Consider the following 27,700-nt stretch of genomic DNA (forward strand, 5'->3'; position numbering starts at 1 on the left):
AATGCCTACGAAAGAATGAATCAGAACTACGTATTAAATGTTCAGTGATGTAAATATTTTTCCACGAACTTTGGTCTTTTGAAAACAGAACTCCATTCCATCGCGATTTTTTTATCTAATGACTGTTTGATACGTGGTTAATGCAGTGATCTGCCGCTTTTCCCTGGATGAAATAATTAAAGACATTCCACAATAATAATACCGAATTTGGTTGTCGTTCTTGTAATTAGCTGCCTGGTTATTTATCTGTCAGTTTAGCTACCGGTGTCCATCTATACATCTGTTTCTGTCTGGCTGTCGATCTGCCTCAATATTTATGTGTATCTGTCTGTCTATATATCTGTCCAGCTAGTTAACCGTCTTTCAGTGTTTGCAAAGTATTTCATGGACTACTATTCCTGTTTGAGAAAAAGATGGCACGTACATTTTGTAAGATTTTAGGAAGACCTGTTTACTTTTGGTGCAGGTCAATGTAAGGTCAGAGTCGCTGGTCAAGGTCAGAGTTCATGTTGCTGATAATACTGTATCTCAAGGAATACCTGATTCGGTCTGTATAAAACTTAACAGGTATTGTATTGTGTGGGGATGGGAAGAAGTTATTTAAATTTCGTGCTAATCAATCGCAGGTCAGTATTAGGGGTCAGTGTTAACATTTGAGCTTGACCTCCTTGTGCTCTAGGACCATCCTCTCTATTGATCTGGATTAAAATTGGGATATGAATTTGTGTTAGGATGGCAGGAAGTTGTTTGATTTTGATGGAATCCAGAGGTCAGGGCCATGAAGCAAGATCATAGTTCGACAGATGGGTCGCTGTGGTGCTGTGGTTTTTTGTGTACCGGTAGTTTTTTTTTTCTATTATGCGTTTTTTGTGCCAGTCTTTGTTTACTCAGTCCCTTCAATTGCAGTTTATTCATGCTAGCAGCACATGATTTTAATCCATTTAGAAATGCTTCTCACACTGAAAAGGTAATGGTGGTTAAAATTATTATACCTCTGCAGTAAGTGTTTCTCAAGCTGAAAAAGGCTTTTAAAGGGAACAAGAGGAGAGAAAAAGTTCTGTACCTTAAATGGTTAATTTCACTCTTAGCTTGAAACTTTATCCCCCTCACCCCCACTCACGTCTCATTGCGGTTAGTTTTTTTTTTTTTTTTTTTTTTTATGTGCTCGACTCTGGGCATAGGCTTCACGGCCTGCTTCTAAGGCCCAGTAGTCCTCCTACATATCATACACTTCTACATGTCACCACTTCGGCGCTAACACCCACCGTCCATACTGAATGCATGCTAGGGCTGTCTCAAACGGGACTGGTGTATTGGTATTAGCGGGGGTATTTTTACGACATGTCGGCGGGACTTCTGGTAGATCGGTAAAGTCTGCATTTTATGAAATTCAAATCCTTAAACTGTTCCCTGCCCCAGCGAGGATTTGAACCTGGGTCCGGTAGGACCGCAGGCCACCTCTACCGATTGAGCCACCGCCTCCCCCAGTTACACTTCTAAACAGGGATTCCGAACTCATGTAGAGGAATCCAATCCTCATAGTTATTTTTAGGTAGCTAGACAAGGCTCTCCAGGGCTTGACGCAGCTTCAGGACAGTTATAGGTCCAATTAATTGCTCAAGGTACAACAGAATTGGCTTGGCGTAAAATAATAATAATAATAATAATAATAGTAATAATCTTAACAGTACTACTACTACAACTGGTGGTATTAATGATGATAACGAAAACGATCATTACACGAATTAATAGCAGCTAAAAAGGTAAATGAAAAACTAAAATAAATAACAGAACTTTCGACGTAAAAACTGTATTAATCCAGACAATACCTTTATTTAAAAATGAGTTAAAATATAAAATTGATCTGGTCACGTCAAAAGAAGATTCACCCCGAACATACTTGCAGGGAAAAAAAATGAATAAATAAAAAGTTCATTAAGATAAGACTGAAATGAGATTGAAATATAATCCGCGACTCTACTTAAAAAAAATATATATATACATCAAAACAAAAATTATTAACATCCACTTTACCCAAGAAAAAAAAAAAAAGGAAAAAAATACGAATACGACGCAAATAGAAAATATTGACTTCCAGTGCACCTAAAAAAAAAAGACGAAAAATACAACCGGCGACGCAAAAAATATTACCCTCGAGTATTGCTTAAATAAATGAATTGTAAAAAATGTGAAACAGGTGAACGCCCATACCGCCTGCCGCCTCCACACGCTCCAACAACCCAACACTCTAAACTAAATTTCATAGTCCCGCCACACCACATTCTACCACACCAATCTACCACACACATTCACACCCTCTTTACCACCACACTGCCACACACGTGAACACCTTTCTGCCACACCTCAGTACCCTACACATTCACACTTCTTCTACACCAAACTGTCACACTGGCACACACGTTCACACTTCTGCTGCACCACGCCACACTACCACATACATCCACACCACTCCACCTCACTGCTAAAGACATTCACACTTCCGCCACATCACACCACACTACCACACACATTCACACCTCGCCACACACACTACCTGCACAGTCACACATTTCTATCACATTGTGCAACAACATACAGTATATTTGCACCACACCACACTGCAACACACATTCACACTCTCTCCCACCACTCTACTCTGCATCTACACCACACCAAACCTCACTTTTCACTACACCCAACCACCATACACATTCACATCATTCCACCACATCATACTACTACACTCTCACATATCACATCACAGCACCACCTCTCCACCACACAGCACTACTGGACATCAGCACACCACACTGCCACACATTCTTACCTCTCTACCATGCCTTGCTACTGGACTCCACTATTATCACGTTACGCAGCCAAACACACTTTCCACCACAGCACCCTATCTCACACACACACACACACACACACACACACACACACACACACACACACACACACACACACACACACACACACACACACACACACACACACACACACACACACACACACACACACACACACACACACACACACACACACACACACACACACACACACACACACACACACACACACACACACACACACACACACACACACACACACACACACACACACACACACACACACACACACACACACACACAAACACACACACACACACACACACACACACACACACACACACACACACACACACACACACACACACACACACACACACACACACACACACACACATGCCTTGCTACTGGACTCCACTATTATCACGTTACGCAGCCAAACACACTTTCCACACACACACACACACACACACACACACACACACACACACACACACACACACACACACACACACACACACACACACACACACACACACACACACACACACACACACACACACACACACACACACACACACACACACACACACACACACACACACACACACACACACACACACACACACACCATCATTTCTCCTGTCCACTTTACAGCACACCATCTGCCAGCCTCGCGCTCCTCTCCACCTTCTTACCTCACCACACACAGCTCTGCCACACCAAACCAACACAGTCAACACACTTTCACCACCATCACCACTACGTACCTCCCCATCACACCACAAAACCACACACCACACTGCCCATCACCACATACTTCCCCTCAAACCACAACACATTATCACACCTCTCACTACTTTTACACAGTTCTCTGCCGCACCACAATACTCATCTCTTCATACACAGCACATCACACCGCACAAAACCTCACTACACCACACAAACACCAGAGACATCTCCACCACCCCTGAAAACCTCACCACAACAACACCACACACATCTACACCACCCCACTACCACGGCACACCACTCACATCCTCACCACACCACACACATCTTCACCACCACCTAACCATTTCCATCAAAAAATAAACCACACCCCAACACCACCACACCACACCACACCACCACCTCTCCTGTCCACTGCGAAGCCTCCACAAACACACCATTAATGAGAGAGCAAAGTTAAATTGTCTTCCTGCATTTGTGGGCTTAGTAAGGACTTTCTGTTGCCACCCTTGTTAACTGGGACACAGGAAGTCGTTAACACTCTCTCTGTTGCCCAAGGACACCACTTCCTACTCTTTTTCTCTTCAGTGACTTCTTTTTTGTTTCATTCTTGCTACCTGGAAAGGAGCGCCTTCACCTGGTGGCGCTGATATAACCGGGCGGCTCCAGTGCCTGGTTAAACAAATGTGCCTCAACTCCTTATCATTCTAAATCAAGATGATGGGCTGTAAAGGGAATGCAGTTTCAGCCTGCAGTCCACCCGGTTCCCGTCCAGATGAGCTTGTAGTAGTAGTATTAATAGTAGTAGTAGTTGGAGGAGGAAGAGTAGTAGTAGTAGAAGTAAAAGGAGGAGTTGTTTTTGTTGTTGTTATCTAAGAGTGAGATTTCGAATTAGAGATTGACACCATCGCTACAGAAACCTCCATTAATTTGAAAACCATAAATACCTCTAAAGGTTAACGAAAATAATGCAGTAGAATACATCACGTGCTGTAGAGGGTTAACAGGGTATACTCCCCCGTCCTCGCATTCCCATACACAGGGTTTACTTGCTGATACTCGCATGATGTACTTACACTTTGTATATCCACTCACACCCACTTAACAAGGTATACTCATTGACACACACTACCTCATTTCATTCCTCTCTCTCTCTCTCTCTCTCTCTCTCTCTCTCTCTCAACACACACACACACACCTCAAAAGATACCTAAGCTACTACATAAAATTCCATCAAAGAACGTACCCAAAGAGCCAGAGTGTGTAAAATATAAATCCTGTTTCTTTTGGGAAGCGATTTAGGCCCTTACTCAGCATTAAAAAAAAAAAACAGAGGAAACTAATTTTGAGCTTAATACGATTATAATGCGTCCTAAGTCTCGGTAAGTAGAAATGAGTACTGGTGTGTGTGTGTGTGTGTGTGTGTGTGTGTGTGTGTGTGTTAGATAAGATGAGACAAATGTGTGTGTGTGTGTGTGTTAGATGAGATGAGACAAATGTGTGTGTGTGTGTGTGTGTGTGTGTGTGTGTGTGTTTACGGAGGAGAGAAATAAGATGAAAGGAAAATCGTCACATTGAATGTGTTATTGGAGTTTTTAAGCACCGTACTAAAGGCGTTTTTATTAAACTGGAAAAATCGGCTTGCAGTGGAAAAAATATATTAGAAAGCTCGTCATCGATTGAAAGTGAGTTATATTATATTGGGATGTAATTGATGATGATGATGATGTATAGGTTACTGTAAATGGTAACTGCGAACTGGGATGATGATGGTGATGATGATGATGATGATGATGATGATGATACTACAGAAGACAGTATATTTCTACCATATAGTGCATAGGATGTATTGTAGTGATGGTGATGATGTTGATGATGATGATGATGATGAAGGTAAATGTGATGAATATATTAAAACAACAACAGCTTTCTTCCATATCTCGAATTGGAATGATGATGATGATGATGGTGGGTGGTGATGGTGTTGGTGATGATGATGATGGTGATGACGATAAATTACAAGAACATTAAATTTCCATAATATTGTCAAAGAACGCTAACAAAAGGAAGTGTCGTCAAATATTCTGTTGTTTTCTTGCGACTAATTAAGAAGAAACACGAGACAAAAGCTCTAATTAAAAGAACAAATTAATTTTCAACCAATTAAATTGCTTCGTGAGGGAGGGTGTTGTGCTGTTGAATGATTGATGTTTGTTAATAAGGAACAGCGCGCTTGATTGACGAAGGTAGTAGGAATTGTGGCTGTTAGGATAGTAGTAGTAGTAGTAGTAGTGGTGGTGGTGGTGGTGGGTGTTGGAAAATTTTTAGGACTGAAGAAACGAGAGATGCGAAGAGTGAAATGAGGCAGCGTGAGGTGTGTGTGAAGTGCAGCAGTGAAATGCGTGTGTGTGTGTGTGTGTGTGTGTGTTAGGTGTGGCAGTATGAAATAAGTGTGAAGTATGATGGTGTGAAGTATGGCAGTGAGAATTATGATAGATGTGTTAGAGAGGTGTGTAAGTGTATTGTGAAGCAGTGTTAGGTGTTGAAGTCTGAAGTGTGGCAATATGAAACTGGTGTAAGGTGTGGTACGGTGAAGTGTGACGGTATGTTAAGTGGAAGTATGTGTGTAACGTTTGGCAGTGAGAGGTGTGTCAGTATGAGGTGTAGAAGTATGTTATGTGAGGTATGTGTGAAGTGTGGGGATGTGAAGTGTGACATTAAGAAGTATGTGTGTATAAAGTGTGGTTGGATCTTCAACTGCGCGCACACACACACACACACACACACACACACACACACACACACACACACACACACACACACACACACACACACACACACACACACACACACACACACACACACACACACACACTGGAGAGCGGTAAAAGTAATGGGCTCGGGGATAAAGACGAGAAAAAAGTGAGACCAAGAAAGTGGGGGGAGAAAGGAAGCGAAATTAACTGGCGCAATTTTAACGAGCTTTATGGCGAGGAGAAAGGGAAAGTGAACAGGGAAATGAGCAGTAAAAGAGAAGAAATTAAGAGGATATGAGAGAGAGAGAGAGAGAGAGAGAGAGAGAGAGAGAGAGAGAGAGAGAGAGAGAGAGAGAGAGAATATCATTGGAGAAAATAAATGTGAAACAGAAAGGCAGTCAAACAGAGGATGGAACTGAAAAGAGAGGCAGAGAGAGGAAAAAAAATATGATAGAGAGAAGACCATGAAACGGGAAGAATGTTAACAAAGGAGAGAGAGAGAGAGAGAGAGAGAGAGAGAGAGAGAGTAATATTAAGTGAAAACAAACTTACTCCTCATTAATGTAATGATACACGTTTACCCGCTAATGAGCTCACCTGTGGGATTATCACCTAACGGGGAATTACGGCGTACAAAGAGGGGTTTAAATGAGTTCCACTACAAAGCCCTGTCTAAGCCCCTTCCATTTGCGGACGTAGGTTTTATTCATTATTTAGTGCTGGAGAGAGACGCCTTCACTTGGTGGCACCGATGTGACCAGGCGGCTGCACTGCCTGGTTATACAAACATCCCTCATCTCCCTATCCTTAGCTCTGAGAGGAGGATGGTGGACTTCCGAAGGGCATTTTCACCCTTCAGGACACTTGAGGAGATAGGTATAAGTTGAACCGGATCGCCAATAGGTAGCATGGATAAGTTAAAAAAAAAGTACTCCACGAAAATAATAAAATACCAAGGTGTTATATACTGAATAAATAAACTAGGAAGAGATGGCTAGAGTGTCCAGGCGTTTTTACTCGCGACGCATCATCAAGGTTTTCGTGTTTGCTTAGTAGTTTTGCAAGAGTGATGGAGGCGGGAACATTCAACAGCTGAGACGAAGAAGTAGTTTGGGTTTCGCCTCTGTTTTGGGTTTTTATTTGGGAGGATAGACACAAGCACGCGCACATACATGAACTCCCTCACTCACACGCGCATATTTTCACACACACACACACACACACACACACACACACACACACACACACGCACACACACACACACACACACACACACACGACGTGACTGGGATAAGAAGTCAGAATCAGGAAGTTTTGATGTATGAGTGTGTGTGTGTGTGTGTGTGTGTGTGTGTGTGTGAGAGAGAGAGAGAGAGAGAGAGAGAGAGAGAGAAAGGCTTGAGATCCGTATGAATAAAACATTATGGCTTTTACGCGGTTCTCCCACCATGTCCGCGTAAATGAGTTAGAGGCTGAGCTGAGGGAGAAGGTATTGGCTGTACTGTACCGTCATTATGTCACTACTTTTCGTTACATTTACTTTACATCTTAGGGAAAGGAACAGGAAAAGGGGACAAGGATAGAGAGAGAGAGGGGGGGGGCAAAAAAAAGGGAAAGACACAGGCTGGAAGAATGAAGAGGATGGAGGCAGACACCAGGGGAAAAAAGGGGGCAAATTGTTCTACTATTACAAACCCATAAACTTCCATTATAAAAAAAAAATAACACTGAGGTCTCAGCCAGGATAAGTAAAAAAAATGTCAGAAAAAAAAAACGTGTCGCTGATAAAGAATACATTTCCCACAGAGATGGAAAGGAGGGAGCATTACAAGGAGCAGACACTGAATAAGTGGATTTCGGAAAGTGCCATATCATTCTTATTTTCTCCTTGCCATCCCCAGACGGCCTTTTACTGATTCGGAGAGACTTTTCAAATGGAGAGGTGAAATATTAAGTTCATTGACCCCTTCACCAACAGACGACTCTCGTGGCCCAAATAACACGCGTCTGTTGGTAACGCAGTAAGACATAAATCGTGAAAAAGTTATAGGAATTGGTACTCGATCATACCCAACCATATACCATTCATTATACCTAAAAATAGATTCGCTTTACGGTTTAGCGATAAAATATTCATACAGGGGAAGTATCAGGAGAGGCGTGGGGTAAAAACAGAGCAGTAATAGTGTTATAGGATAGAGGTTGAAGCTAGAGAGAGAGAGAGAGAGAGAGATGGGCACACAGACTGACAGCCAGACAGGCAGAAAGAAAGAAAGAAACAAAAACAATGGTGAAATCCATTTATCCAGGGTACGGTAACAAAATCAACATATAAACAACAACACCAGAGTGAGAGGGGAGGATGAGAGAGGAATTAATTAAGTGCATGAATCAGACGGGAAATATATAACCTCATAAAAAACACGCAGACAAATGATTTATCACTCAACAGCCCAGACACACACACACACACACACACACACACACACATGTATATATATATATATATATATATATATATATATATATATATATTTAAGTATGTATGTATAGCATATTTTTTTCCTACCAGTATATCAGCCGAAATTCCCATTCCCCCCCCCCCTCTTGTTTTTACCACCGTACATCCTGGTTCTGACGTCATTAGCTCTCCCATCGAACGTTTGTTATCGGGCCCAGCAAACGTTTGTGGATCGCCTGTCAACACAAGAGGGGAAAAAAACATATGATACTCACTAGCTAAAAAGAAAAACACGGAAAATAACTCTGTATGGTTGGATCTGATTGCTCCATCAAACGCTTGTTTTGGAAGAGGTTTTGTTTTTGTCCTCCCCCCGCCCCCCCTCTCTCTCTCTTTCTCTCTCTCTCTCTCTATTTTTCCATCCTCCTTCGCTCCCACTCCTCATTTCTCCATCCTTCTCTCACTCCCACTCATCCCCTCACCCCACCCGTCACACCCCTACTCATCCCACATCATCGTCCCACTCATCCTTCCATCCCCCATCCCCCCACACCCATCCACGTCCTTACTTCCTATGAAGCATTCCCTATCTCATCCCCACCCCTACTTCATTCTCACTCCTCATTCACCTCCTTTCGTTTCCTACCCACCCCTCCCTTACCCACTCCCCCTCATCCCCCCCATCCCTTCCTCACCCTTTCCTCTCCCTTTCCCCTTCGCACCCCCCTCCTTCCCCCCCATTTTCCCCTTGCTTTCCCCTCCCCTCCCTCTTTTATCACCCCCTCCCTTGCCCCTTTGCCCGCCGCCTCTCTGTTCAGCTATGCCTGTGAAATAGTGTTATGGAGAGGTAAACGTTTGCGGTCACACTGTCAGCCTGGCCCATAAAAGGCTTTGTTATTGGCTTAAAAGGGAATTGAGCTGTTGTCTGCCTGGTGACGTATATATGTGCTTTTTTTTTTAATTCGTGAAAGTAAAATAAGTGTTATCAACCCTTCGCCGTATGTGCTAAACTACCCCTTCATTTCGATTACTTTTTAATTTTGATTCGTGAAAATAACACTTCTTTCTGTTAACGTATGTGCGTATTAACTCTATCAGGCCGATGATGAACTAATTTATTCGTGAAAAATAAATTATTGTTTGCCAGGTGACGTGAATATGCCATTAACCTCTTAAATCCGGTACCATATATATATATATATATATATATATATATATATATATATATATATATATATATATATACACACATTAGTCGAGAAAAAATATATAGCTTGTCTGCCTATTGGAGTATATGCAGTGAACCTTTCTCTCTCTCTCTCTCTCTCTTTTTATTTTTTTAGTTCATGAAAATAAAACTCTTGTCCGACTGGTGACGTATATTCAGTTAATTTCTTCATTCCGGTGACGTATTTTTCTTTTAATTCGTCAGCTGAAAATAAAGTGATGTCAGGTACGGTAATTTAATTTTTTTTTATACTTATATACCATGAACACCGTTAGTCCTTTGTCGTGTTGTTTCCACTTTTTTTTTTCTTACTGTCTCCTGACCATATCATTTTATTAAAGGGAGAAATATCGTACTTGAGAGGTTATATGCAGCCTTAAGTTAACTCCTTCATAACCTCATTTCTTTCCCTAAGCTGAGTAATATCATCTGAAGGTAGCAAGGAATGAAACTGAAAAGAAATGCCACAGAATTTCAGTAGACTCTCTCATGTTCGCGTCAACTCTTGTTCTGGCTGCCACAAACGATTTTATTCAGCTGAGAGTGAGTCATAGGAGCCTGATATTTTTAATCCGTCCTCATTAACCCTCTCATGGTTGGAACAAGTCGTACTAAATTCCTTCTAACACCAGACGATTTTGTATTGTTTTTTACTTTTGCATTTTTTTTTTAGCTGGATGAGTCATAGGAGTCTTGTAGTGCTGGGTAATTCTCTCTCTCTCTCTCTCTCTCTCTCTCTCTCTCTCTCTCTCTATAATCCCCCAGAATTTATACCTCCACCTCCTAATCTTGTTTACTTAGTGTTTGTCTTCGTTCTCTTAATGAAATAGCTCACTTTTTCCCATTACAGGCAAGGCTCTCGCGCTCTCCCTTTTGTTTTTTCTTCCTCTCTTGCTCGCTTCCTCTTCCTTTCATAGCCCACCAGTATTCTTCATGACTTTTTTCTTTTTTTTCACGTGTACCTAATTCCATCAAGCACCGAATTTAAAGAAACAGTTTGAGAGTTTATACTGATTACTTTCTTCATGCACTTATTTTTACACGAATATTTTACTTTTAGACATTTCTTGAACAGATCTGTATATATATGAGTAGATGGTGGTAATTTCGTAGTTTTCAGTCCAAAAGGATGTGAGTTCGATCCATCTCAGAGGGGACAGTACGATTGTTTGAATTTCACACACACACAGCCTACTTTACTCCTCTTCATTACGACTCACAGACATGTCATAAAGCATTTCTGCTGATACCACGACACCAGGCCTACATGAGACAGCCGTAGCTTATATTTAATATGCAAATTGTGTATTAGCATCAAAGTGGTGACACTTGAAATTGTGAGGCACGGAAAGGACTGCCGGACCTCAGTGATGAACTTTTAAGCCTGAACCTCTGTCTACCTATCAGTCTTTCTATGTATAACTTGTATTTTTATTATTATTATTATTATTATTATTATTACCTCCGCCAACGAAGTTAGAGGTGGTTATGTTTTCACCTATGTTTGTTTGCTTGTCAGTCCACACGATATCTCTAAAAGCTCTTAATGAATTTCAATGAAATTTTGTGCAAGGGTGGGCCATGGGCCAAGAAAGAACTGATTAAATTTGGGGGCGGATCCGGATCCTATGTATCCCTCACTATATCTCCCAAAGTTCTCAGTGAATTTCAATAAGATTTTATGGAAGAGTGAGCCATAGGTCAGGAAACAATTGATTAAATTTTTGGGCGGATCCGGATCCAATATATTCCACACATTATCTCCACGGATCCCCATCCGGATCCTTTTTAATGGCAGTGACGGAGGTATGCGCTCTCTCAGTGCTTTCTAGTTATTATTATTATACAAAAAATGAAGAAAGGAGAGGTACGGAAAGTCAGAGTTTCTGATTGATCTTTCTCACACACCGTTTCATATTACTGTACGCGTGTTTGTGTTTCAGTAGAAAAGAATATTCCACCCATTGTTCTATAAAAACCACACGGCCTCATATTCCCATTTATTTTTCCATCACCTGTCTGTAGAGAAAATATAAAATTGTTGTTTTAGATATCAATATTCATCCGTCCAACAGCTACGAGTTCTATATATATGTTTTCGTTGCAGTTTTGAAACTTAAACGTTAATCATTTACAGTTATTTAATCCTTATCACTGCAATATTTTAAGAATTTACATTGCTGTAGATCCACCACCACCACCATCATCATCATCATCATCATCATCATCATCATCATCAGTTGTGTGTGTGTGTGTGTGTGTGTGTGTGTGTGTGTGTGTGTGTGTGTGTGTGTGTGAAGAAAGAAAAAATTATAATATCGTGGTCTGTCATGCGCGATGCGATTTTCAAAGCTGTCACCTTCCATTTCTCCTCTCCTCTCTCACCTCTCTTAGCTCATAACCCAGCTATCATCTCCACTGTCTCTCTCTCTCAGATTGTTAACAGCTTCCTTTTATCACTGGCTCCAACATTCATTTGATCTTTCCTCCGTCAGTTAAATTACTTCCTTCCATCTCTCTGTATTTCTGTCTGTCTGTCTGTGTCTGTCAGCATCTGTCTGTCTCTACCTCCGCATCTGCCAGTCTGTCTGTGCATCTGCCTGTCTACATCTGTCTGTGTTTGTCTGCCCGTCTTCTTCTGTCTGTCTGTCTGTCTGTCTCTGTGTCTTGCCTCTCTGTCTTCGTCTGTGTGCCAATCTCTCTCTCTCTCTCTCTCTCTCTCTTAACCCCTTCACCCCGAAAAATACCTACCATTCGTTGTATTTTTTGTCCATTGAGGAGGAGGAGTATGGGGTATGTGGTTCAAGGCAAATGTTAACCTGAAAGCACTCCGAGAACACATACCTCCGCCAGCGCTAGTGAATTTGTGACTTACTGCGGGAATTCCTCCTTCCGACCAGACAGATACTTTTACGATCTTACGTAATTAATTCAGCGTTATTAATGTGCCCTCCTACAAAATTTCAGAGAACACATACCTCCCCCAACGCCAGTGGTAGTTATATATTCATGCATCTGGTTCTGGATCCATGTCAAAATGAAATCAACTCTTCCTTGACCCACTTCTCACCTTATATCATTAAAATATGATAATTTTTTAAAATTTTCACACAGCAGACCAACTGACATGGGTGAATACATAACCTCCGTTCACCTTCTATGGCTGTGGCAATAATAATAATAATAATAATAATAATAATGATAATAATGGTGATAATGATGATAATAATAAAGAAAACGCCCTTGAACTGCGAAAAGACCATCTACCACTATTTCACAGTCAACAAAATAATCATCGCTGCCCATAGATTCGGTGTAATTTGACAAGAGCTATGCTTCTCACCAAGTTCTCGTACGGCTGGTAATTCTGCATAAACAGTAATTTAGTCTAAAGCCATGTATATATATATTTTTTCACATTGATCTCTGAATTCAGTAACATTCTATATTCTTCAAACATACAGACTTCTTCCATTAAAGTTGTAGGAAACCGTTTGCAGTGAAACCCTTTGCAGTGAAAAGGTAAGAAACATTTTCCATTAACTCCAGCATATAAATTTTCCCCATAGTAAATTAAATCCCAAGGTGGCGTAAGAATAAAGCGATAAATCCTTCTTCGTGCTAAAGCGGTTGATAAACTATGCCAACCCCTGGAGATTATCCATTGAAATTGTATGGAGTTATTTAGATTAAAAATAAATCCGCCCCCCACCCCGAGATTTGCGGCTTAAAAATTAATATATGCAAATTGAGACAGTAATTAAAAGGCAGTGTCTCAAAGCGTCGATTCTGTGTTATTAAATGTAAAATTCATCGAGCAAGTGTGATGGTGTATTTTTCTTTTTCAATTGCTCGACCGAAATTAGATGAAGCTTTGTGCAGTGTTTGGTGTGTCACGTGGGGGGAGAGAGAGAGAGAGAGAGAGAGAGAGAGAGAGAGAGAGAGAGAGAGAGAGAGAGAGAAGGAGAGAGAGAGAGGATCCACATCACTATAATTCCACAAATTCAATGACATTTAAGTAGCTTTGGACGTGACACGGAAAATGCATGATTTCCGCGTTGAAGGTGACTGCTGACGACCTTTTACTGGTTTCATGTAACTAGCTGAAGGAAATGTCAAAAAAAAAAAAAAAAAGATGAAAGGAGTGGGTGAAAGAAGGAGCTTAGAATTTACAGTGATAATTGAAGGTTGAGAATTAAGGAGCAGAAATTAACCCCAGGCTTTGATGTGAACAAAGTAATTAATTATGGAAAATATTTAATGCACTTGTGATTTATGTTCTGAAATTTTATGTATCGTGTAGCAAACTCCCATTTTGTTTTTCTTTTTAATAATGTTTTCTGTTCAAAAATTAAATAACCATTTAATAATTTCATTTTTGCCAATACTCATACAAGCAGTGTGATTCCCTGTCTCCAGTCACGTAATGCATACCCGAATTTGTCTTTTGCTGTATCTAAGTCATTTATTCTCTCTCTCTCTCTCTCTCTCTCTCTCTCTCTCTCTCAATCTTCCTTACCATCCTCCTCATCCTTCTCAATCTTTATTTTCCCCATTCACTCCTTCGCTAACTTTCCCAATCAGTCTTCATTACAAAGTTGCTCTTCCCTTATCTCCTTCTTAGTCTTTCAAGTAAGCTTTCTAATGTAAGAGAGTGGGCTGCAATCTGTCTATCTATCTGTCTGCTTGTGTTTCTGTCTGCGTATTTGTATCTATCTACCAATCTATATGTTTATCTTTCTATCTTTCTATCTGTCTGTCTACTTATAATTCTGTCTCTATCTGTCCATCTACCTATCTATCTGTTTGTCCACTTTTATTTCTGTCTCTGATAATCTACCTGTCTATCTTTATCAGACTATACGTATCTTTCTATCTGTCTGTCATCGAATTCTTTATTGCCCCATGAAGAGCGTAGGAGCCCTTTCCTAGGGTACCTAGTCCTGACATTTATGACAAAGGTGGTTAGTCGTTCGTCCTTGAGCAGCATTATATGAGTCTTTATCCCCAACCACCCCGCAGGTAAATACCCTAATGGTCTACGTCCGGTTGAAGCTCCATAACCCGCTAGACCACCAGGCGTCCATTTGCTTATATGTTAGTCAGTTAATGCAGCATATGGTGTCCTGTGGTGCAAGAACTTCTGTATAAATATTTTTGGCATAAGACCCACAGTATGTATTATTATTGAGTGATGAGTATTGAGCGATGAAAGGTAGTGTGTCATTAGGTGATGTATCGTTATTTAGTAGGAAAGAAATGCTTGAAGGGTTGTGTTTAGAGGCAACCCTTGACAGATGCAGTATCAGGCAGTACAGTAGACTTTTAGGCAAATAGATGGATAGATAGGTGATGATGATGACGACACCATCCTCTTCCTCCTCCTCCTCCTCCTCCTCTTCATCATCATCATCATCATCATCATCATCACGTCGTCGTTTTGTTGTTGTTAAGGCGAAATACAGAACTCGTGATGTAGCACTATCCCAGTAAGTCACTGGATCCTGCTCTTCAGACATTGACACTAGGATTATGTTTCATCCAGGAAGGATTAGATACAACCCTCCTAAACCCCACTGCTGTCAGGGGTCTCTCCTAAGCTGCACATGATCGTCTGTTTGAAGCGTGCATGAAAAAGTCTTCCTCCTTGGATTCAGGAACTTAACTCTCCTTAAGACTCGTTCAAGAAAGACACATCCGTATAATTGGTTTATCCTCAGCCTTTTGTGCTTTAAGAGTTCTTTGTCTTTGGATTTCATACGTCCTCCTCCTTTTCCTCGTCCTCTTCCTTTCATCTTTTCAGGTCAAGGACGTCTTTGCATCATTTCATTCTGGCTAGCAACAGGATTCTCTCTCTCTCTCTCTCTCTCTCTCTCTCTCTCTCTCTCTCTTTCAACAAGACATGTGCATATGAAAAGACAAGGAGGCTAAAGGTAAAGCTAGGTGTAATGCGGAGAGGCAGGAAGGTAAGCGGGATGGGGCAGGTGTGAGGTAGGTGAAAATATTATGGTGATAGGGGCACGTGAAGTGAGGCAGGTGGGATTGACCGGATCAGATGAGGCGGGGAGGAGTGAGGCAGGTAGGGTTAGGAAGATTGGGTGAGGCAGGTTGTGTGTGGGAGATAGGGTGAGGCAGGATGGATAGGCGGAGGGCAAGTAGGGTAAGGAAAAGAGGGAGGAAAGGGTGAGGTAGGGAGGAAGACGGAAGACGGCGTGAGGCAGGCTGAATGAGGCAGAAGTCAGGTAGTTGTGGCGTGAAGTAGGAGATGAAGCTCGTATAATGAGGTGAGGCAGGAGGAGGTAGGTCAAGTGAGGCAAGATCAGGTGAGGCAGGTGAAGCAAATCAAGTTGAGGCAGGGCCAGGTGAGGAAGATGAGGACACAGTTGCCTATCCCTTACAAGTGTCTCAACTGCTAGAGCGGAATTAGAGAGAGAGAGAGAGAGAGAGAGAGAGAGAGAGAGAGAGAGAGAGAGAGAGAGAGAGAGAATGAGAGAAAGAGAGAGAGGTAGAAGAGTGGTGTGTCTGAAGGGTGAGAGATGAAGGTTGCAGGTGAAGGAGACTGCAACACTGGATTCCCTTTCAACTTCAGAATAAACATTAACTCGACTGTTGCAAGGAAGCCTGTCTGATCTCTATGAACCTTTTATTCCGTTTTGTAATTCTTTTTGGCAACCTGTTAATCTATTTTGTAATTTTTCTTTTCGACCATTTATTTTGTTGTAATTTTTCTTGCAGCCTGTTATATTTTGTAATTTTTCCTTGCAACTCTTTATCTTTTTTGTGATTTTTCCGTGCAACATTTTAATTCGTTTCGTAATTTTTTTTTGCCGCCTTGTATATTTTTTGTATTTTTGTGCAACCTATAAATCTGATTCATAACATTTCCTTGCAACCATTTTATCAATTTCGTCACGTTTCCTTACAACCCTTTATCTCTTTGGTAATATTTCCTTGCATTTTTTTCTGTTTCGTAATTTTTCCATGCATCCTTTTTATGTGTCGTAATTTTTCTATGCATCCTTTTTGTGTTTTGAAATTTTTTCATGCATCCTTTTTTTTCGGTAATTTTTCCATGCATCCCTTTTATGTTTCGTAATTTTTCTATGCATCCTTTTTTTCGGTAATTTTTCCATGCATTCTTTTTCATGTGTCATAATTTTTCCTGCAATTCGACACCACTGTTGACCTCGACATGTTCATTTCGAGTCGCTCTTCACCTTCATTAAGCGACACTTTTATGTTGCATCAGGTTGCACATTATTGCATGAAGGTGATATGCAGTTGGTGAAGCAAGCGAAAAGTTTCATCTCGATTCGTTTGTTATTTTGATGTTTTCGATTTTTCAGCCACGTATATCGATTTTATTTCGTTTTTTTAGCCACGTATTTCGATTTTTCGGCCACGTATTTCGACTTTTCAACCACTTATTTCGATTTTTCAGCCACTTATTTCGATTTTTTAGCCACTTATTTCGATTTTTCAGCCTCGTATTTCGATTTTCAAGCCACGTATTTCGATTTTCGAGCCACGTATTTCGATTTTTCGGCCTCGTATTCACCAAACCTTAATTCTCTCAGTGTGATGATGTTCTGCTCGTTTATTCCAACTTGGCCCAAAATTGCCAACTCCCCATCTTGCACACGGAGCGGCAAAAATAGATTAACATTAGACTGTGGTGCTAATCACGAAGAAGTGTTATGGAGAGCATGTAGAACTGTAGCATTGTCGTTTTCTGCCACTGAGTTATGTGAGAGAATTTTCTGTCTGTCTATCTGTCTGTCTCTGTCTCTCTCTCTCTCTCTCTCTCTCTCTCTCTCTCTCTCTCTCTCTCTCTCTCTCTCTCTCTCTCCCTTTCTCTCTCATTGCCTGTGGCTCCTGAACAAAATCTTATTAAAGTAAGATGGGGCCAACAAAGTGACTCCCACGCCACAACACTCTTCCTTTTAACAACAGAGCTAAGAAGGAGAGAAGAAGGGGGAGAGGAAAATGTAAGGGAAAAGAGGAAGGGAGGGAGGAAAATGTAGGGAAAAGAGGAAGAGAGGAAGGAAATTGTAGGGAAAGAGAAGGAGAGGAAGGAAAATATAGTAAAAAAAAGAGGAAGAGAGGAAGGAAAAGGTAGGATAAAAAGAGAAAGAGAGGAAGGAAGATGCTGGGAAAAAGAGGACGAGAGGAAGGAAAATGTAGGAAAAAGAGAGAGAGAGAGAGAGAGAGAGGAAGATGCTGGGGAAAAGAGGAAGAGAGGACGGAAAATGTAGGGAAGAAAGACAAGAGGGGAATGGAAAATACTGAGGAAAAGAGGAATGAAAATGTTGAGGAAGAGAGGAAGAGAGGAATGGTAGGAAAAAGTGGAAGAGAGGAAGGAAATTTTTGGTAAAAAGAGGAAGAGAGGGAGGAAAATGTTGAAGAAAAGAGGACGGAGGGGAATGGAGGAAGGTGGAAAGGAAAATGTAAGAAAAAACGGGAAACAGAGGAAAAGTGAAAGAGGGTAAGTAGGGGAGAGGAAAGGTAGGCAGGAAGAAAGAATTAAATTACGAGAGAGAGAGAGAGGTTTAATAAGCCAGAAAGGGCCCTCGCAGTGACTCCTACGCCCCATTTTTTTCCCGGTAGTACTAAGGCTAAGCAGTAAAGGAGAAGAGAGGGAGGAAAAAAAATGTGAGGAAAAGAGGGAGAGAGAGCAAGGAAAAGGAAGGAAAATACAGACCAAAGGGAGGACGAAGGAGGTAGGAGATTTGTAAGACATGTGAAGAGAAAAAAAAAAGACAAAAAGAAGACAAGAGAGAAAGGAAAGGAAGAGTTAGGGAGGAAGTGAAAGAGAAGAAAATAAAATAAAAATGCAGGTAAAAAAGAATGACAGGATAAGAAAAAGAAGGGAGGGAAGAGGAAAGGTTGATAAGGAAACAAGGAAAGAAAGGAGAGGACAAAGGAAGAAAAAAAATAAGAAAAATAAAGGAAGCAGGAGTTAGCCAGATAGTAACCCCGAGTCCATCCCTTCGCCAAATCTATCGTCAGAATAATTTATCTAAGAAAAGAAGAGAGGAAAGGGAGAAGGGAAGAAAGGGAAATAGAGAGAGAGAGAGAGAGAGAGAGAGAGAGAGAGACTGTGCAGAAGAAGAAAAAGGAATTGGAACAGCGAGGAGAAAGTCGGGAGAAAGAGATGAAAGAGTGGGAGAAAATAGAAGGAGAAAAGGGAAATTGGAGAGGAATTGTAAGCTGGGATGTGGTAGAAAGAAGAAGGAAATAAGCACAATGGGAAATAGAGTACAGTAGAAAAGAAAAAGAAGGGAGGGGACGGGAGGAAAGAAAAAAAGTGTAAGGAAAATGTAGGGAGAGAAAAAAGATAAAGGAAAGAAAGGATTTGGAGGAAAGGTAAGAAATAAGGTAAATAAATCAGGGAAGAATTAGGCAGAAGATAACCCTTAGACCTTCCCTTTGCCAAAGTATTTTTCTTAATTACTCTACCGGGCTAAGAGGAAGAAAAGGAAGAAGAAAGAGAGCAGGAGAGGAAGAAAAGAAAGAAAGAAGGATGTGAGAAAGAAAAGTGATAGAGGAAGAAGGGGCGGGAAATAAAACACCGAGTATGAAAATAAAATGTAGTAAGAAGGAGGAAGTGAGAGAGAAGAGAATTATGTGAGAGAAAAGAGATTAAGAAGAGGAAAAAGTTAAGTCGCTTTGAGACGGGAGGTTAAGAGGAGAATGAAAATGTGGGAAGAAAAACTGGGTGACGTGGAGAGAGAGAGAGAGAGAGAGAGAGAGAGAGAGAGAGAGAGAAATGTGTTAGGATCCCCAGAGTGACTTGGAGACGTTCCCTTCCGTACAGCACTTTTCCTATTAATTATCTTGTTTAAGGGCGAAGAAGGGAGAGGAGGGGAAAGAGATGACAAGGAAAAAAGAGTGGAGAGAAGAGGAGTGGAGAAGAGAGGAAAGGAGAGGGGAGGAAAGAGAGGCGAAGAGATGAAAGGAGAGGGAAGGAAAGAGAGGCGAAGAGAGGAGAGGAGAGGAAAGTGTAGGAAGGAAGGAGAGACGAAGGATAGTGTCAGAAAAGTGAAAAAAGGAGTAAGAGACAGGAGAATAAGGAAAATGGAGAGAGAGAGAGAGAGAGAGAGAGAGAGAGAGAGAGATTAATGCTCTACCTTAATAGCACCTATGCAGTTGATGGCCATTAATCCTAAGTCATTTTCTTTTATTATTAATCCCTTGAATCCAGTGCTGTGTTCAACTGCTTTATTGTTGTTGCATCCAGACGATTTTAGTCAGATTTAGGGTTACCTATGCTGAGTTAATATTATTATTATTGTTATTATTATTTTTATTATTATTATTATATTAGTAGTAGTAGTAGTAGTATTAGCAGTAGTAGAAGCAGTACCCGGTAGTAATAGTTGTAGTTGAAGTAATAGTTGATGTTGTTTTAGTAGTAGGAATGGTAGTAGCAGCAGCAGTAGTAGTAGTAGTAGTAAGTAGTAGTAGTCGTTGTTGTTGTTGTCGTCATCCCAAGTTCATCTACACGTGAACCCAGTGGACCGCAGGAAACTAAACTCTGCATTCGGCCATCATTCTTTCGGGAGGTTGTGGGAGAGGGGAAGGATGAGGGACGTGAATCTAGGCAGGTCCTCCTTCCGGGTGCATCGGCGCCACCGCGGGAAGGCGTCTCTCTCCAGCACTTTAATCTCTCTTCAGGTCGAAAAGTGTCTTCATAGTTGAAGAAAATTGTCTAGAGATGGCGGGGAAATAAATGAAAAAAAAAAAAATGTCTTAGAATTGAAGGGGTTGACCGGGACGACATCACCACCAAATATTGCTTTGCCTGATCCGATCTAGGGGGAATAGAAATGCGAGAGAATAAATGGAGGGAAGGGAGGAAACGGTAGGGGAAAAATAGGGGACAGGAAGGGAGGAGGGAGAAAAATGGTAAACGAATTGAAGGGCGGAAGGAAGGAAGGTAGGGTGAAATTCGAGAAAGGGCATTTGTTTAGTTTTTATTTATCTGTCCATATTTATACAGAAGAACCATTTATTTATGTATTACTGTATTTAGAGATAACGGAGACCTACTGTTTTTTATAAGCTGTATTAATTAAACATGTAGCTAATATAAACACACCTGGATATTATATTAATTTTAACTGGGTAATTTTCTCAGACAAGACATTTCCCAGGATCCAAAGGAAAAAAAATCACTCTAGCTTAATTGATGTAATGTAGTACTGCTTTTTATATTTACAAACATTAGGTTAATTAGATAAGCAGTTCTTGTCATGATTTGCCCTCCAGCCGTGGTTGCTAAGTGTAGGAATGTGTCAAGAGAAGATGTACCCGGTTGAAGGTCACTATTATTATTATTATTATTATTATTATTATTATTATTGGTGTAACCTCCTGCTCCTAATTTCCCTCAAAATTAGGAAGTGATTGCTTGTTCAGTGGTAAAAGATTTGTATATTTCCTACTCGTTATGATCTTTCACCACCATATGTTCACCTCACCCTAGCCCAGTTCCTTGCAATACCATCAAAGGGGTGCGTAGGAGCCGGAAACAAAGATGAATAAGTAAATAAATAAACACACACACACACACACACACACACACACGAATTCCATCATCATGCCAATTTCATCAGTGCCTAATGAAACAGGACGTAAATATTCACTGACTCACCTTCCATCCCATGTAAATTAATATTCCTAGGGTGAAATATTATGGAATTAGTTTTACACATGGATGACACGAATACGAAAGCACAGGGAGGGAGTTCCATCAAGTATATTAGCACTTTTCGTTACAGTTACTTTGTTTAATGTGACGCATGATTTTGTTTATACTTAGAGAGAGAGAGAGAGAGAGAGAGAGAGAGAGAGAGAGAGAGAGAGAGAGAGAGAAGGGGGGAAAATGGCGGTCAGAGATTTAACCATTCCCTCTTTGCCCCCACCCCCACCCCCCACCCCCAAAAATGAAGGAGGCTAACCCCTTCAGTCCGTTGACGCGTTTTTCCTCCCTTTTTACCTTTCCCGAATATTTCTTTTTTTCGTCTAGGGATACACTTTAGAACTGGAGGTGGGAAGGTCCTCGTTGAAGTTCTCACAACTAGAGGTACTTTCCACGTTGAATAAAATCGTCTGGAGACAGTATGAATAAAAAAATATATATATCTGATGGGGTAAAAGGAGCTCATATTTACATCTTAATCCATACCATTTTTTTTTTTTTTTAATAACTATGCCTTTTTTTGCTCTAACTTGGCCAAAAATTGCCATCTCCATCTTGAATGCTGAGCTGTAATGAGAGATAAACATTAAAAGGTGTTGCTAGTCAGGAAGAAGTGCCATGGAAACAATGTAGATCCATAGCGCTGGTTTTTTTCTGCAACTGAGCTACATTAAATATTCTGCAAAATGAGGGACATCTGGGCCAAATTAGAGTGAAAGGAGTGTAGTTTCCGTTCACTTATCAAATTATGAACCAGTTTATCTTTGCATTTACCGATATCTAATTCACAAGCGATTGAACGCAAAATATTCGTCACGCCCTTTCCTATAAACTAACGGTATTTTGTCTTAACCTAGAGTGCGGGATTTGTAGCTGTAAAGATGTGACTGGGATTTATAGCTGTAAAGATGTAACTGGGATTTATGGCTGTAAAGATGTGACTGTGGGATTTATAGCTCAAAGATGTGACTTTAGAATTTATAGCTGTAAAGATATGACTGTGGGATTTGTAGCTCTAAAGATGTGACAATGGGATTTATAGTAATAAAGATGTGAGCGTGAGATTTATAGCTGTAAAGATGTAATTGTGGGATTTATTACGCTAAGGACGTGAGTACAGGTAAGAAATAATGTGAGGTAAAGAGGCTTCTCCTTTTCTTAATATATTCTTCTGGAGATAGTCAAGTTCAATTCTGCCAAATCTCTTCAATCACGAAAGTTTTGATAGAGAGATTATTCGTTGTGACGGTATTGATAATCGATTCCATTGTCTGTTGCCGAAGAACTTATAATTCGGTCCCTGTATTATCGGTAGTAATACAGAATGCACGAAAACAATAGCAAAATATTAGGGCTTAATTCTCGGAGGTTAAGGAAGCTCCCTAACACCTCTCTCTGAGCGATTTTATCTTGAATATTGCGCCTCACTGTTATCATGCTACTTGTTTGTTTTAATATGGACCAAGATTGCATGAATAACATAACAGAATATTAACGTGTCATATGCAGCATGAAACCGGTAAGGAAAAGGTGTCAGATGTAAGAGAATATTAAGGTGTCATGTGCAAAAACAAATTGGTAAGGAAGAGATGTCAAGTATAAGAAAATATTAACGTGTCATATGCAAAAATAAATCTGTAAGGAAAAGGTGTCAGATATAAGAGAATATTAAGGTGTCATATGCAAAAATAAATTGGTAAGGAAGAGGTGTCAGGTATAAGAAAATATTAACGTGTCATATGCAAAAATAAATCGGTAAGGAAAAGGTGTCAGATATAAGAGCTTATTAACGTGCCATATGCAAAAATAAATCGGTAAGGAAAAGATGTCAGGTTTCCTCCGTAACTGACGAGAATACGCCACACAGGACACAAGCCCCTGTTCTGTCTTACCTCCAACAAGCGGCCTAGGAAGTTATGGCGGAAGGTAACAAACTGTGGAGGCGGTATGCGCAAGTTACAACGCCTCAGAGTTTACCTGTGTTAGGATCCAGGTGTGGGGATGGGTGATTGTTTTAAAGGTGAAGGTCTAGGCTGAGAGAATGGTAATATATTAAGTTCATTGATGGAAAGGATGATTTATGAATTTCTTTTAGCCCCCTCATGGTCATGACAAATCTAGCTGCAAAATACGGGCGATCTTAAGGCAAGTGAGTCACAGGAGCCTAAGGGTGCAACAGGAAATTGGTTAGCTATTCGCGGGGTTTTAAGGAAAGGGAGTGAAGTAATATTGGGATGTATTTAGGTAATAAGCCAGTTAGTTACTACCCATCCCTTTGGCATAGCTATAGGATTCTGTGAAAGGCTAATGATGAAGATTGGGAGGAAAATGTCACTGAAGAGAATTGGGTGGAAATAATGGGTTCTAGCTAGGTGATTTATTGAGATAATGGTGTTTCATGGATTTTGGTTACTACACGTCCAACTAACGTATAGGTTATTGTGAGAGGATAAAAAAGGCAGAGCAGATACATTTAATTGCTTGGGCTAAGTTCATTAATGGTTATTTGGTAATGGAAAGGTCACAGTTAATGATATATCGGGCAGTCAATAAAATTAGAATATTCCCCACCTTCTTTATTTATTTGTCTGTGTGTCTCCCTACCTACTTATCAGTCAGTCAATCTGCTTGTCTATCTTTATGTTCATCCTTCCATCTGTGTGCATGTTCATCCTTCCAGTTATTTGCTGTCTGTATCTAGCCCTCTGCCTATCTGTCCATCTGTGTCTATCCATCTATCTTCTTATCCATCCATCCATTTATCCATCCATCTACCTTTCAATATTTGTCTGTCAGTCTACCTTCCTACCTACTACCTACCTACCTGCCTACCTGTCAACTTATCTTCCTACTTACCTATCTATATATCTGTTTTATTTATTCGAGTTTCTGTTTAAATGACCTCACTCTACCCCTGCCTTGCACCATTTCGGGAATTATGGTGTAGGAATGGTGAAATTTATGCCTTGCTGAGTTCGATATCATTTTTGCTAATTGTGTGCTATGTTGGTGCTAGTGTGTGTGTGTGTGTGTGTGTGTGTGTGTGTGTGTGTGTGTGTGTGTGTGTGTGTTTATTTATCTTTCTAATAAACTTGAATTTGTATCAGTAACATGCAAGAGGATACTGAAGTGTAACGTGCAGAATAAATCTCTAGGGGTAAAGCGTTACGAAATCACCAACCCACCTAGAATTCGAGCCTCTGTTTCGACTCTGTTCCGAAACGGTGTAAAGGGACTATTGGCCTCATGGGATTGCCCTGTGCCCGAGATTGCCTTGTGGGCCGAATCCGCCTTCAGGAGATAAGCAGAGAATATGAGAGATCTGCTTTCATGAATATCCCTTTAGGCAAGAGAGGGGGAAGGGAAGGGAGTCACATATATTTTGGCTACCATTATTATTATTAGTATTAGTATTAGTATTTGACTCTCTATGATATTATACGAACTTTGTGTATCTGCTTTAGTGAGTGGGATTTCGTATTTGATTTGGCTACCAGGAGATTATTGTAATTATTTTTTTTAGCTGATACTTGGCAGTGATATGCTGACATTGTAAATACCTGTCAGTGAGAGGGGTGGGTCTGTTTTAATTGGCTACAAGGAGACTGTCTTCAGCTTAACACTTTGGCAGCGATATAGGGATTTTCCTTTTTATTCCGCAGATTATATCTGCTTCAGCATAAACAATCAGACAAAGAAGCTAAGAACCTCTGTTTAAGGTATAAATGAAACCATGGATAATGACGGACAGAGGAGCAAGGAATCTATAGTTCAAAGCTGTATAAGTCGTCGTATACAAGCAGACATACAGGCAAAGACGCCAGAGACTCTGTATTTGAGAGCTGAATAGCAAACACAGATAGACCCGGAAATATATCAAGGTCCAGTGACAGAAGAGCCAGGAGATCAGTTTGAGATATGGATTTTTCCATAGTGATGAACAGACAAACCAAGGATCTCGGTTGAAAAGCTGAAACGATTTTGGAGTTGTTACAGATAGATTGCGAAGCCAGGAAATCTATCGAAACGCGTAATAAATATTTATATAGTGAGAGACAGACTGACACACTGACCAGGGAATAAATCTAGGCAGGTAGAGAAGCTAAGAATCAGCATCCAAAATCTGAGTAAATATACATTCACTTCCAGCCACCCACCCACACAGCCAGCAGGACAGACAGACAGAGGCGAGGAATTCTCAGTCTTCACTCCACCAATTATAACTTGGGCCGGCCAGCGACTTAGGCAACTCCTCTACGCATGAATTCGGTGGGTCCGTATCACGTCAGGGGCGCGAGTTCGAAGCTCTAGAGGTATCGTGGTCCAAGCGGCATGTGAGCAAGAAAAATAAAGCTTGCGGAAGGTAGGATGTAAAAAGAAGAGGAGGGCTGCACGAAGATCATTGAAGCACATGAGTTCATTGGGTCTGATTCACTTCAAGGGCGCGGATTCGAAGCTCCGAGAGGGTATGATGGCCAAAGCAGTATTTGAGCAAGAAAAATGCTGCCTGTGGAAAGTTGAAAGTAAAAGAGGGCTTAAAGATCAGTAAGGCACATGAATTCATTGGATTTGATTCACTTCATGGGCGGGGGTTTGAAGCTCCGAGAGGGTGTTGTGGTTGGAGCAGTCGTGAGTAGGAAAAATATTGCTTTAGGAGGGTAGGGTGTGTGGTGGAGAGGGAGGTCTTCACGTGGTGGCACTTATATAACTGAGCGTTCCCCTGCCCGGTTGTGCAAACGTCCATCATCTCCCTTCCAGTCCCCCAAATGAGGATGGTGGACAACAAAAGGGCATCTTCTGCCTGCAGTTCACTGGGTTCATTTTCAGTTAAGCTTGGGGTTGTAGCTACGATTGCTACTACTACTACTACTACGACGACGACGACAACGACTAATACAACTACAATGACTACGACTACTACAACTATGACTTCTATGACTATGACTAGCGTACTACTACTACTACAACTACTACTACGAATATTAAAGTGCGGTAAGAAGAGGGATTACCTCAATGCTTATCGACAGCAGAGGGAGTCATTTAAGCAGAATTATGAACCATTATTCTAATTCCCAGTGTTCCCTCAGAATACGACACGCAGCTCTCGCACTTATATCAAGGTCCGCAATTATACAGCCGGGATGGTCTGAACAGTTGTGAGCGAAAATATTTTGCTCACTTCGGTAAGATTTTTAGCCTAACTTTGCTCTGTGTGTGTGTGTGTGTGTGTGTGTGTGGAGAGAGAGAGAGAGAGAGAGAGAGAGAGAGAGGGAGAGAGAATTTTTTTGAATGCGGAGGGCTGGGTGTTGCAAGGCCTGATTGCTCACTTCTGTAATTTTTTCGTTAAGTTTGCTCTCTCTCTCTCTCTCTCTCTCTCTCTCTCTCTCTCTCTCTCTCTCTCTCTCTCCAACCAATTTTTTTTCACCAGATAGAATTTCTCATGAAGGAATCACTTTGAGGAAGGTTATCTCTCCCCCGCTGTCCAGTTCGATTTTTTTTTTCCCTTGGCCTCAGTGGAAGCGCCTGGAGATAGCAAGGATAAAATAAGTCGTTGGTTGGAAGGAGTTAAGATCCATTCCTCATATAATTCTCAAATCCAGTCCGAAATTTACATCTTTGAATCAACATTATGGTCATATCCAAACATAAAATTTAGTACTTCTCTTCTGTGACATTTTCTTGTACTTTTTCCAAGCTGTCTTTAGATTTTATTTTGATTACGGGATATTTTTTTAATTGGCGGGGTCAGGAGAGGGCATGAAAGTGGGATGCTTGGGAAGGGAAGGAGAGGGAGACCGAGAAGGAGGAGAAATACGGTGTGAGAGTACGTAAGGGAGGGTGGTGTGTCCTGTGCAGATGGGATCGTTACTGGATAGGGACAGAGACGCCTGGAGGTCCATTTGTCGAAGCCACCCCTTACAGGATGCGGCGTCATGTTGTGGATGGGTAGACAGACTTAATTCTTTCTTG

This window comes from Coenobita brevimanus, chromosome 21 (genome assembly GCF_032717465.1).
Source record: "Coenobita brevimanus isolate Jiangsu-jjx chromosome 21, ASM3271746v2, whole genome shotgun sequence".
NCBI lineage: Eukaryota > Metazoa > Arthropoda > Malacostraca > Decapoda > Coenobitidae > Coenobita > Coenobita brevimanus.